Consider the following 13848-nt stretch of genomic DNA (forward strand, 5'->3'; position numbering starts at 1 on the left):
TCGTTTCAATTCGATTCAAATTCTTTTCTATTCGATTTGATTCTTTTCATCTATTCGATTCTTTTCGATTCGATTCGATTCGATTCGTTTCGATTCCATCTTTTTGATTCGACACGATTCGATTCGAATCTTTTCGATTCGATTCAACTCAACTCAGTTCTTTTCGATTCGATTTTTTCGATTCGATTCTTTTCATTCGATTCAAATCGATTCATTCCAATTCAATTCTTTCCGATTCGATTCGATTCTTTTCGATTCGATTCGATTCTTTTAATTCGATTCGAGTCTTTTCAATTCGATTCAATTCGATTCTTTTCAATTCAATTCTTTTCGATTCGATTCTTTTCGATTCGATTCGATTTGATTCTTTTCGAATTGATTCATTTCGATTCGATCTTTTTTTTTTTTTTTTTTTTTTAAAGGATATTATTTCTTTATTGCTGAGAGAGCCGGTCACCGCTCAAGCACCGAGGCGTCCCAAGTAGGAAACTCCTCGCCACATACAGATACAACCGAAAGTGAGCACCGACGTGAGCGGTCATAAGGACGACACGGGGACGGATGACACGCGAAAAGCCCCGAAGGCCAAGCCGTAACCACAAGAAAGTCAAAGAATAGCTCACGAGGCCTCCGAGGCGCACGCAGCCAGAAACGAGGTCTGATCTTAGCCACCAGAATCACCAGGGGAAAGCGCGAACGCAGTCCCCCACTACCACAAATTATGCAGTCGAGTTTCCCACATTTGGGGAAATCGCAGGGGTCAGCACATCCGGAGTGCAATGGATAAGCCTCGCCCTGGGAAAACCACCTTCGTGATCATGGTATCTCCCCTGCCAGGTAAGTATCGATCTTTTTGATTTGATACGATTCTTGTCGATTCCATTAAATTTGATTCGATTCCTTTCAATTCAATTAGATGTTTTCGAGTCGATTCCAATCAATTCGATTCTTTTCTATTCGATTCGATTCTTTTCATTTGATTTGATTCTTTTCGATACGATTCGATTCGATTCCATTTGATTTTTTTCGATTTGATTCGATACGATTCTTTTCATTTCGATTCAAATCGATTCTTTTCGATTCTATTCGTTTCGATTGGATTCGATTCCTTTTCTTTAGATTCGGTTCTTTGCGATTCGATCCTTTTTGATTCGATTCGATTCTTTTCGATTCTTTTCGATTCGAGTCTTTTCGATTCGAATCAATTCGATTCTTTTTGATTTGAATCAATTCTTTTTGATTCAATTCTTTTCCATTCGATTCGATTCTTTTCGATTCGATTCTTTTCGATTCGATATTACTCGATTTGATTGTTTTTGATTTGATTCGAATCTTTTCTATTCTATTCATTTCAATTCTTTTCGATTCGATTTGATACTTAGATTTTTTTCGATTGGATTCGATTCGGTACGTCGATTCTTTTCGATTCTATTCAGTTAGATTCTTTTCAATTCGGTTTGATTCTTTTTGTTTCGGTTTGATTCTTTTTGATTCAATTCTTTTTGATTCGATTCAATTCTTTTCATTCAATTTGATTCGATTCGATTCTTTTCCTTTCAAATCGATTCATTTCGATTTGATTCTTTTCTATTCGATTCGATTCTCTTCGATTCAATTCAATTCGATTCTCTTCGATTTAATTCAATTCGATTCTTTTCGATTCGATTCCATTCGATTCTTTTCGATTCAATTCAATTCGATTCTTTTTGTTTCAATTCGATTCTTTTTGATTCTATTCTTTTCCATTCGATTCGAGTCTTTTCTCTTTGATTCGATTCTTTTCGATTCGATTCCTTTCGATTCAATTTGATTCTTTTCGTTTCGATTCTCTTCTTTTCTATTCTATTCGATTCACTTGTTTTTTATTCGATTCGATTCAATTCTTTTCATTCCAATTTGATTCGAATCGACTCTTTTCGATCAATTCCATTCGGTTTGATTCTATTTGTTTCGATTTGATTCTTTTGGATTTCATTAGATTATTCTTTTCGATTCGATTCGAATATTTCATTCAATTCGATTCGATTCGGCTCTTTTCAAATCGATTCGTTTCGATTCGATTCTTTGCTATTCGATTTGATTCTTTTCGTTTCAATTTGATTCTTTTCGATTCGATTCAATTCGATTCAATTCTTTTCAGATCGATTCGATTCTTTTCAATTTGATACGATTCGATTCTTTTCGATTTGATTCGACTCAATGCTTTTCGATTCAATTCGTTTCGATTCTTTTCGATTCGATTCAATTCGATGCTATCGGTTCTTTTTGATTCCATTAAATTTGATTTGATTCTTTTCTACTCAATTAGATTCTTTTCGATTCGTTTCCATACAATTCGATTCTTTCCATTCGATTCGATTCGATTGTTTTCGATTCGATTCAATTTTCTATCAATTCGATTAGATTCTTTTCAAATCGATTCTTTTCGATTCGATTCAATTAGATTTTTTGATTCGATTAAATACAATGCGATTCTTTTGTTTCAATTCGATTCTTTTTATTCGATTGTTTTCGATTCGATTCGATTCAATTCTTTTCATTCGATTCGATTCATTTCTATTCAATTCTTTTTGATTCTATTCAATTTTTTCGATTCGATTCTTTACGTTTCGAGTCGATTCCTTTCGATTCGATTCTTTTATAATCTATTCAATTCATTTCTTTTCGATTCGATTCAATACAATTGGATTCCTTTCGATTCGATTCCTTACCATTAGATTCTTCTCTATTGATTCAATTCGATTCTTTCGATTCAATTAGATTCGATTCTTTATGCTTTGATTCGATTCGATTCTTTTAATTTCGATTCGATTTTTTTTTTCGATTTGATTCTTTCGATTCGATTCGATTCTTTTCACTCGGTTCGTTCTTTTCAATTCGATTCGAATCTTTTCGATTCTATTGGATTTGATTCAAATCTTATCGATTTATTCGATTCAGATTCTTTTCTATTCAACTCGATTCTTTTCGATTCGATTCGATTCGACAGTTTTCGTTTTCGATTCGATTCTTTTCGATCGATTTGATTCTTTTCATTTCGATTAGATTCTCTTCGATTCGATTCTTTTCGTTTCGATTAGATTCTTTTCGATTCGATTCGATTCAATTCTTTTCACTTCGACTCGATTCTACTCGGTTCATCTCGAATCGATTCGATTCTTTTTTGATTTGAATCTATTCGATTCTTTTCGATTCAGTTCGATTCAATTCGATTCTTTTCTATTTGATTTCGATTCTTTTCCACTCGATGTGATTTGATTCGTTTTGATTTTTTTCGATTTGTTTCAATTCGAATCTATTCGATTCTTTTCGTTTCAATTCGATTCGATTCTTTTTGATTCAATTCCATTCGATTCGAATAGATTCGATTCTTTTCGATTCGATACGATTCGATTCTTTTCGATGCGAATCATTCGATTCGATTCTTTTTTATTCGATTCGATTCGATTCTTTTAGATTTGATTCGATACGATTCTTTTCTATTCGATTCTTTTCGATTCGATTCGATTCTTTTCGATTCGATTCGATTCGATTCTTTCAATTGATTCGTTTCGATTTGAATCTTTTTGTTTTGATTTGATTTTCTACAATTCGATTCTTTGGATTCGATTCTTTTTGATTTGATTAGATTCGATTCATTTCAATTCAAATCAATTCAATATGATTCGATTCATTGCAATCTGATTCGATTTTTTCGAATCGATTTGATTCGATTCGATTAGTTTCGATTCGATTATCGATTCAATTCAATTCCAATTATTCTCAATTCGATTCGATTATTTTTATTCAATTCTATTATTTTTCGATTCGATGCGATTCGATTCGATTCTTTTCGATTCAATCAATTCGATTTGATTCTTTTCAATTCGATTCGATTCTTTTCGATTTGATTGCATTCGATTCAATTGTTTTCGATTTGATTTGATTCTTTCGATTCGATTCGATTCTTTTCATTACGATTCAATTCAATTCGATTCTTTTCGATTCGATTTGATTCTTTTCGGTTCGATTCGATTCTTTCGATTCGATTCGATTCGACACTTTTCGTTTCGATTCGATTCTTTTCGATTCGATTGATTCTTTTTCGTTTCGATTAGATTCTCTTTGATTCGATTCTTTTCGATTCCATTTGATTTGATTCTTCTCCATTCGATTCGATTCAATTCTTTTCGAATCGATTCGATAAGATTCTTTTCATTCGATTCAATTCTGTTCGATTCTATTCTATTGATTCGGTTCAATTCGATTATTTTCAATTCGATTCTATTCGATTCTTTTCATTTTGATTCGATTCTTTTCGATTCAATTCTTTTCGACTTGGCTTGATTCGATCATTTGGATTCGATTTGTTACATCACGATTCAATTCTTTTCGATTCTGTTCGATTCGATTCTTTCGATTCAGTTCGTTTCGATTCTTTTTGATTCGATTCGATTCTTTTCCATTCGATGATTCGATTAGTTTCGATTTTTTCGAATCGTTTCAATTCGATTCAAATTCTTTTCTATTCGATTTGATTCTTTTCTATCTATTCGATTCTTTTCGATTCGATTCGATTCGATTCGTTTCGATTCCATCTTTTTGATTCGACACGATTCGATTCGAATCTTTTCGATTCGATTCAACTCAACTCAGTTCTTTTCGATTCGATTTTTTCGATTCGATTTCTTTTCAATTCGATTCAATCGAGCTCATTCCAATTCAATTCTTTTCCGATTCGATTTCGAATTCTTTTCCGATTCGATTCGATTCTTTTAATTCGATCGAGTCTTTTTAAATTCGATGTCAATTTCGATTCTTTTCAATTTCAATCTTTTCGATTCGATTCTTTTCGATTCGATTCGATTTGATTCTTTCGAATTGATTCATTTCGATTTCGATCTGTTTTTTTTTTGGTTTTTTTAAGGATATTAGTTCTTTATTTGCTGAGAGAGCCGGGTCACCGCGCAAGGGCACCGAGGCGTCCCAAGTAAGGAAACTCCTCGCCACATACAGATACAACCGAAAGTGAGCACCGACGTGAGCGGTCATAAGGACGACACGGGGACGGATGACACGCGAAAAGCCCCGAAGGCCAGCCGTAACCACAAGAAGTCAAATAATAGCTCACGAGGCCTCCGAGGCGCACTCAGCCAGAAACGAGGTCTGATCTTAGCCACCAGAATCACCGGGGAAAGCGCGAACGCAGTCCCCCACTACCACAAATTATGCAGTCGAGTTTTCCCACATTTGGGGAATCGCAGGGGGTCAAGCACATCCGTAGTGCAATGATAAGCCTCGCCCTGGGAAAACCACCTTCGTGATCATGGTATCTCCCTGCCAGGGAAGTATCGATCTTTTTGATTTGATACGATTCTTGTCGATTCCATTAAATTTGATTCGATTCCTTTCAATTCAATTAGATTGTTTTCGAGTCGATTCCAATCAATTCGATTCTTTTCTATTCGATTCGATTCTTTTCATTTGATTGATTCTTTTTCGATACGATTCGATTCGATTCCATTTGATTTTTTTCGATTTGATTCGATACGATTCTTTTCATTTCGATTCAAATCGATTCTTTTCGATTCTATTCGTTTCGATTGATTCGATTCCTTTTCTTTAGATTCGGTTCTTTGCGATTCGATCCTTTTTGATTCGATTCGATTCTTTTCGATTCTTTCGATTCGAGTCTTTTCGATTCGAATCAATTCGATTCTTTTTGATTTGAATCAATTCTTTTTGATTCAATTCTTTTCCATTCGATTCGATTCTTTTCGATTCGATTCTTTTCGATTCGATATTACTCGATTTGATTGTTTTTTGATTTGATTCGAATCTTTTCTATTCTATTCATTTCAATTCTTTTCGATTCGATTTGATACGATTAGATTTTTTTCGATTGGATTCGATTCGGTACGTCGATTCTTTTCGATTCTATTCAGTTAGATTCTTTTCAATTCGGTTTGATTCTTTTTGTTTCGGTTTGATTCTTTTTTGATTCAATTCTTTTTGATTCGATTCAATTCTTTTCATTCAATTTGATTCGATTCGATTCTTTTTCTTTCATATCGATTCATTTCGATTTGATTCTTTTCTATTCGATTCGATTCTCTTCGATTCAATTCAATTCGTCGATTCTCTTCGATTTAATTCAATTCGATTCTTTTCGATTCGATTCCATTCGATTCTTTTCGATTCAATTCAATTCGATTCTTTTTGTTTCAATTCGATTCTTTTTGATTCTATTCTTTTCCATTCGATTCGAGTCTTTTCTCTTTGATTCGATTCTTTTCGATTCGATTCCTTTCGATTCAATTTGATTCTTTTCGTTTCGATTCTCTTCTTTTCTATTCTATTCGATTCACTTGTTTTTTATTCGATTCGATTCAATTCTTTTCATTCCAATTTGATTCGAATCGACTCTTTTTCGATTCCAATTCCATTCGGTTTGATTCTATTTGTTTCGATTTGATTCTTTTGGATTTCATTAGATTAGATTCTTTTCGATTCGATTCGAATATTTCATTCAATTCGATTCGATTCGGCTCTTTTCAAATCGATTCGTTTCGATTCGATTCTTTGCTATTCGATTTGATTCTTTTCGTTTCAATTTGATTCTTTTCGATTCGATTCAATTCGATTCAATTCTTTTCAGATCGATTCGATTCTTTTCAATTTGATACGATTCGATTCTTTTCGATTTGATTCGACTCAATGCTTTTCGATTCAATTCGTTTCGATTCTTTTCGATTCGATTCAATTCGATGCTATTCGGTTCTTTTTGATTCCATTAAATTTGATTTGATTCTTTTCTACTCAATTAGATTCTTTTCGATTCGTTTCCATACAATTCGATTCTTTTCGATTCGATTCGATTCGATTGTTTTCGATTCGATTCAATTTTCTATCAATTCGATTAGATTCTTTTCAAATCGATTCTTTTCGATTCGATTCAATTAGATTTTTTGATTCGATTAAATACAATGCGATTACTTTTGTTTCAATTCGATTCTTTTTTATTCGATTGTTTTCGATTCGATTCGATTCAATTCTTTTCATTCGATTCGATTCATTTCTATTCAATTCTTTTTGATTCTATTCAATTTTTTCGATTCGATTCTTTACGTTTCGAGTCGATTCCTTTCGATTCGATTCTTTTATAATCTATTCAATTCATTTCTTTTCGATTCGATTCAATACAATTGGATTCTTTTCGATTCGATTCCTTACCATTAGATCCTTCTCTATTTGATTCAATTCGATTCTTTCGATTCAATTAGATTCGATTCTTTATGCTTTGATTCGATTCGATTCTTTTAATTTCGATTCGATTTTTTTTCGATTTGATTCTTTCGATTCGATTCGATTCTTTTCACTTCGGTTCGTTTCTTTTCAATTCGATTCGAATCTTTTCGATTCTATTGGATTTGATTCAAATCTTATCGATTTTATTCGATTCAATTCTTTTCTATTCAACTCGATTCTTTTCGATTCGATTCGATTCGACAGTTTTCGTTTCGATTCGATTCTTTTCGATTCGATTTGATTCTTTTCATTTCGATTAGATTCTCTTCGATTCGATTCTTTTCGTTTCGATTAGATTCTTTTCGATTCGATTCGATTCAATTCTTTTCACTTCGACTCGATTCTACTCGGTTCATCTCGAATCGATTCGATTCTTTTTGATTTGATCTATTCGATTCTTTTCGATTCAGTTCGATTCAATTCGATTCTTTTCTATTTGATTCGATTCTTTTCCACTCGATGTGATTTGATTCGTTTTGATTTTTTTCGATTTGTTTCAATTCGAATCTATTCGATTCTTTTCGTTTCAATTCGATTCGATTCTTTTTGATTCAATTCCATTCGATTCGAATAGATTCGATTCTTTTCGATTCGATACGATTCGATTCTTTTCGATGCGAATCAATTCGATTCGATTCTTTTTTATTCGATTCGATTCGATTCTTTTAGATTTGATTCGATACGATTCTTTTCTATTCAATTCTTTTCGATTCGATTCGATTCTTTTCGATTCGATTCGATTCGATTCTTTTCAATTTGATTCGTTTCGATTTGAATCTTTTTGTTTTGATTTGATTTTCTACAATTCGATTCTTTGGATTCGATTCTTTTTGATTTGATTAGATTCGATTCATTTCAATTCAAATCAATTCAATATGATTCGATTCGTTGCAATCTGATTCGATTTTTTCGAATCGATTTGATTCGATTCGATTAGTTTCGATTCGACTCGATTGATTCGATTCGATTATCGATTCAATTCAATTCCAATTATTCTCAATTCGATTCGATTATTTTTATTCAATTCTATTATTTTCTTTTCGATGCGATTCGATTCGATTCGATTCTTTTCGATTCAATCAATTCGATTTGATTCTTTTCAATTCGATTCGATTCTTTTCGATTTGATTGCATTCGATTCAATTGTTTTCGATTCGATTTGATTCTTTCGATTCGATTCGATTCTTTTCATTACGATTCAATTCAATTCGATTCTTTTCGATTCGATTTGATTCTTTTCGGTTCGATTCGATTCTTTTCGATTCGATTCGATTCGACACTTTTCGTTTCGATTCGATTCTTTTCGATTCGATTGATTCTTTTCGTTTCGATTAGATTCTCTTTGATTCGATTCTTTTCGATTCCATTTGATTTGATTCTTCTCCATTCGATTCGATTCAATTCTTTTCGAATCGATTCGATAAGATTCTTTTCATTCGATTCAATTCTGTTCGATTCTATTCTATTTGATTCGGTTCAATTCGATTATTTTCAATTCGATTCTATTCGATTCTTTTCATTTTGATTCGATTCTTTTCGATTCAATTCTTTTCGACTTGGCTTGATTCGATCATTTGGATTCGATTTGTTACATCACGATTCAATTCTTTTCGATTCTGTTCGATTCGATTCTTTCGATTCAGTTCGTTTCGATTCTTTTTGATTCGATTCGATTCTTTTCCATTCGATGATTCGATTAGTTTCGATGTTTTCGAATCGTTTCAATTCGATTCAAATTCTTTTCTATTCGATTTGATTCTTTGCTATCTATTCGATTCTTTTCGATTCGATTCGATTCGATTCGTTTCGATTCCATCTTTTTGATTCGACACGATTCGATTCGAATCTTTTCGATTCGATTCAACTCAACTCAGTTCTTTTCGATTCGATTTTTTCGATTCGATTCTTTTCAATTCGATTCAAATCGATTCATTCCAATTCAATTCTTTCCGATTCGATTCGATTCTTTTCGATTCGATTCGATTCTTTTAATTCGATTCGAGTCTTTTCAATTCGATTCAATTCGATTCTTTTCAATTCAATTCTTTTCGATTCGATTCTTTTCGATTCGATTCGATTTGATTCTTTTCGAATTGATTCATTTCGATTCGATCTTTTTGATTTGATACGATTCTTGTCGATTCCATTAAATTTGATTCGATTCCTTTCAATTCAATTAGATTGTTTTCGAGTCGATTCCAATCAATTCGATTCTTTTCTATTCGATTCGATTCTTTTCATTTGATTTGATTCTTTTCGATACGATTCGATTCGATTCCATTTGATTTTTTTCGATTTGATTCGATACGATTCTTTTCATTTCGATTCAAATCGATTCTTTTCGATTCTATTCGTTTCGATTCGATTCGATTCCTTTTCTTTAGATTCGGTTCTTTGCGATTCGATCCTTTTTGATTCGATTCGATTCTTTTCGATTCTTTTCGATTCGAGTCTTTTCGATTCGAATCAATTCGATTCTTTTTGATTTGAATCAATTCTTTTTGATTCAATTCTTTTCCATTCGATTCGATTCTTTTCGATTCGATTCTTTTCGATTCGATATTACTCGATTTGATTGTTTTTGATTTGATTCGAATCTTTTCTATTCTATTCATTTCAATTCTTTTCGATTCGATTTGATACGATTAGATTTTTTTCGATTGGATTCGATTCGGTACGTCGATTCTTTTCGATTCTATTCAGTTAGATTCTTTTCAATTCGGTTTGATTCTTTTTGTTTCGGTTTGATTCTTTTTGATTCAATTCTTTTTGATTCGATTCAATTCTTTTCATTCAATTTGATTCGATTCGATTCTTTTTCTTTCAAATCGATTCATTTCGATTTGATTCTTTTCTATTCGATTCGATTCTCTTCGATTCAATTCAATTCGATTCGATTCTCTTCGATTTAATTCAATTCGATTCTTTTCGATTCGATTCCATTCGATTCTTTTCGATTCAATTCAATTCGATTCTTTTTGTTTCAATTCGATTCTTTTTGATTCTATTCTTTTCCATTCGATTCGAGTCTTTTCTCTTTGATTCGATTCTTTTCGATTCGATTCCTTTCGATTCAATTTGATTCTTTTCGTTTCGATTCTCTTCTTTTCTATTCTATTCGATTCACTTGTTTTTTATTCGATTCGATTCAATTCTTTTCATTCCAATTTGATTCGAATCGACTCTTTTCGATCCAATTCCATTCGGTTTGATTCTATTTGTTTCGATTTGATTCTTTTGGATTTCATTAGATTAGATTCTTTTCGATTCGATTCGAATATTTCATTCAATTCGATTCGATTCGGCTCTTTTCAAATCGATTCGTTTCGATTCGATTCTTTGCTATTCGATTTGATTCTTTTCGTTTCAATTTGATTCTTTTCGATTCGATTCAATTCGATTCAATTCTTTTCAGATCGATTCGATTCTTTTCAATTTGATACGATTCGATTCTTTTCGATTTGATTCGACTCAATGCTTTTCGATTCAATTCGTTTCGATTCTTTTCGATTCGATTCAATTCGATGCTATTCGGTTCTTTTTGATTCCATTAAATTTGATTTGATTCTTTTCTACTCAATTAGATTCTTTTCGATTCGTTTCCATACAATTCGATTCTTTTCGATTCGATTCGATTCGATTGTTTTCGATTCGATTCAATTTTCTATCAATTCGATTAGATTCTTTTCAAATCGATTCTTTTCGATTCGATTCAATTAGATTTTTTGATTCGATTAAATACAATGCGATACTTTTGTTTCAATTCGATTCTTTTTTATTCGATTGTTTTCGATTCGATTCGATTCAATTCTTTTCATTTCGATTCGATTCATTTCTATTCAATTCTTTTTGATTCTATTCAATTTTTTCGATTCGATTCTTTACGTTTCGAGTCGATTCCTTTCGATTCGATTCTTTTATAATCTATTCAATTCATTTTCGATTCGATTCAATACAATTGGATTCTTTTCGATTCGATTCCTTACCATTAGATCCTTCTCTATTTGATTCAATTCGATTCTTTCGATTCAATTAGATTCGATTCTTTATGCTTTGATTCGATTCGATTCTTTTAATTTCGATTCGATTTTTTTTCGATTTGATTCTTTCGATTCGATTCGATTCTTTTCACTTCGGTTCGTTTCTTTTCAATTCGATTCGAATCTTTTCGATTCTATTGGATTTGATTCAAATCTTATCGATTTTATTCGATTCAATTCTTTTCTATTCAACTCGATTCTTTTCGATTCGATTCGATTCGACAGTTTTCGTTTCGATTCGATTCTTTTCGATTCGATTTGATTCTTTTCATTTCGATTAGATTCTCTTCGATTCGATTCTTTTCGTTTCGATTAGATTCTTTTCGATTCGATTCGATTCAATTCTTTTCACTTCGACTCGATTCTACTCGGTTCATCTCGAATCGATTCGATTCTTTTTGATTTGATCTATTCGATTCTTTTCGATTCAGTTCGATTCAATTCGATTCTTTTCTATTTGATTCGATTCTTTTCCACTCGATGTGATTTGATTCGTTTTGATTTTTTCGATTTGTTTCAATTCGAATCTATTCGATTCTTTTCGTTTCAATTCGATTCGATTCTTTTTGATTCAATTCCATTCGATTCGAATAGATTCGATTCTTTTCGATTCGATACGATTCGATTCTTTTCGATGCGAATCAATTCGATTCGATTCTTTTTTATTCGATTCGATTCGATTCTTTTAGATTTGATTCGATACGATTCTTTTCTATTCAATTCTTTTCGATTCGATTCGATTCTTTTCGATTCGATTCGATTCGATTCTTTTCAATTTGATTCGTTTCGATTTGAATCTTTTTGTTTTGATTTGATTTTCTACAATTCGATTCTTTGGATTCGATTCTTTTTGATTTGATTAGATTCGATTCATTTCAATTCAAATCAATTCAATATGATTCGATTCGTTGCAATCTGATTCGATTTTTTCGAATCGATTTGATTCGATTCGATTAGTTTCGATTCGACTCGATTTGATTCGATTCGATTATCGATTCAATTCAATTCCAATTATTCTCAATTCGATTCGATTATTTTTATTCAATTCTATTATTTTCTTTTCGATGCGATTCGATTCGATTCGATTCTTTTCGATTCAATCAATTCGATTTGATTCTTTTCAATTCGATTCGATTCTTTTCGATTTGATTGCATTCGATTCAATTGTTTTCGATTCGATTTGATTCTTTCGATTCGATTCGATTCTTTTCATTACGATTCAATTCAATTCGATTCTTTTCGATTCGATTTGATTCTTTTCGGTTCGATTCGATTCTTTTCGATTCGATTCGATTCGACACTTTTCGTTTCGATTCGATTCTTTTCGATTCGATTGATTCTTTTCGTTTCGATTAGATTCTCTTTGATTCGATTCTTTTCGATTCCATTTGATTTGATTCTTCTCCATTCGATTCGATTCAATTCTTTTCGAATCGATTCGATAAGATTCTTTTCATTCGATTCAATTCTGTTCGATTCTATTCTATTTGATTCGGTTCAATTCGATTATTTTCAATTCGATTCTATTCGATTCTTTTCATTTTGATTCGATTCTTTTCGATTCAATTCTTTTCGACTTGGCTTGATTCGATCATTTGGATTCGATTTGTTACATCACGATTCAATTCTTTTCGATTCTGTTCGATTCGATTCTTTCGATTCAGTTCGTTTCGATTCTTTTTGATTCGATTCGATTCTTTTCCATTCGATGATTCGATTAGTTTCGATGTTTTCGAATCGTTTCAATTCGATTCAAATTCTTTTCTATTCGATTTGATTCTTTGCTATCTATTCGATTCTTTTCGATTCGATTCGATTCGATTCGTTTCGATTCCATCTTTTTGATTCGACACGATTCGATTCGAATCTTTTCGATTCGATTCAACTCAACTCAGTTCTTTTCGATTCGATTTTTTCGATTCGATTCTTTTCAATTCGATTCAAATCGATTCATTCCAATTCAATTCTTTCCGATTCGATTCGATTCTTTTCGATTCGATTCGATTCTTTTAATTCGATTCGAGTCTTTTCAATTCGATTCAATTCGATTCTTTTCAATTCAATTCTTTTCGATTCGATTCTTTTCGATTCGATTCGATTTGATTCTTTTCGAATTGATTCATTTCGATTCGATCTTTTTGATTTGATACGATTCTTGTCGATTCCATTAAATTTGATTCGATTCCTTTCAATTCAATTAGATTGTTTTCGAGTCGATTCCAATCAATTCGATTCTTTTCTATTCGATTCGATTCTTTTCATTTGATTTGATTCTTTTCGATACGATTCGATTCGATTCCATTTGATTTTTTTCGATTTGATTCGATACGATTCTTTTCATTTCGATTCAAATCGATTCTTTTCGATTCTATTCGTTTCGATTCGATTCGATTCCTTTTCTTTAGATTCGGTTCTTTGCGATTCGATCCTTTTTGATTCGATTCGATTCTTTTCGATTCTTTTCGATTCGAGTCTTTTCGATTCGAATCGATTCGATTCTTTTTGATTTGAATCAATTCTT

General features: G+C 32.1%; 2 non-coding genes across 2 annotated transcripts; both read right to left on the reverse strand.

The window, feature by feature from the left end:
• Window positions 1-681: 681 nt before the first annotated feature.
• Window positions 682-845, reverse strand: LOC119878880. Its single transcript, XR_005387208.1, has one exon. It is a non-coding gene; the product is annotated as a U1 spliceosomal RNA (small nuclear RNA).
• Window positions 846-5167: 4322 nt separating this feature from the next.
• Window positions 5168-5331, reverse strand: LOC119878886. Its single transcript, XR_005387214.1, has one exon. It is a non-coding gene; the product is annotated as a U1 spliceosomal RNA (small nuclear RNA).
• Window positions 5332-13848: the final 8517 nt, after the last annotated feature.

The sequence above is a fragment of the Canis lupus genome, unplaced genomic scaffold (assembly GCF_011100685.1).
Source record: "Canis lupus familiaris isolate Mischka breed German Shepherd unplaced genomic scaffold, alternate assembly UU_Cfam_GSD_1.0 chrUn_S2035H2234, whole genome shotgun sequence".
In the NCBI taxonomy this organism is placed as follows: Eukaryota; Metazoa; Chordata; class Mammalia; order Carnivora; family Canidae; genus Canis; species Canis lupus.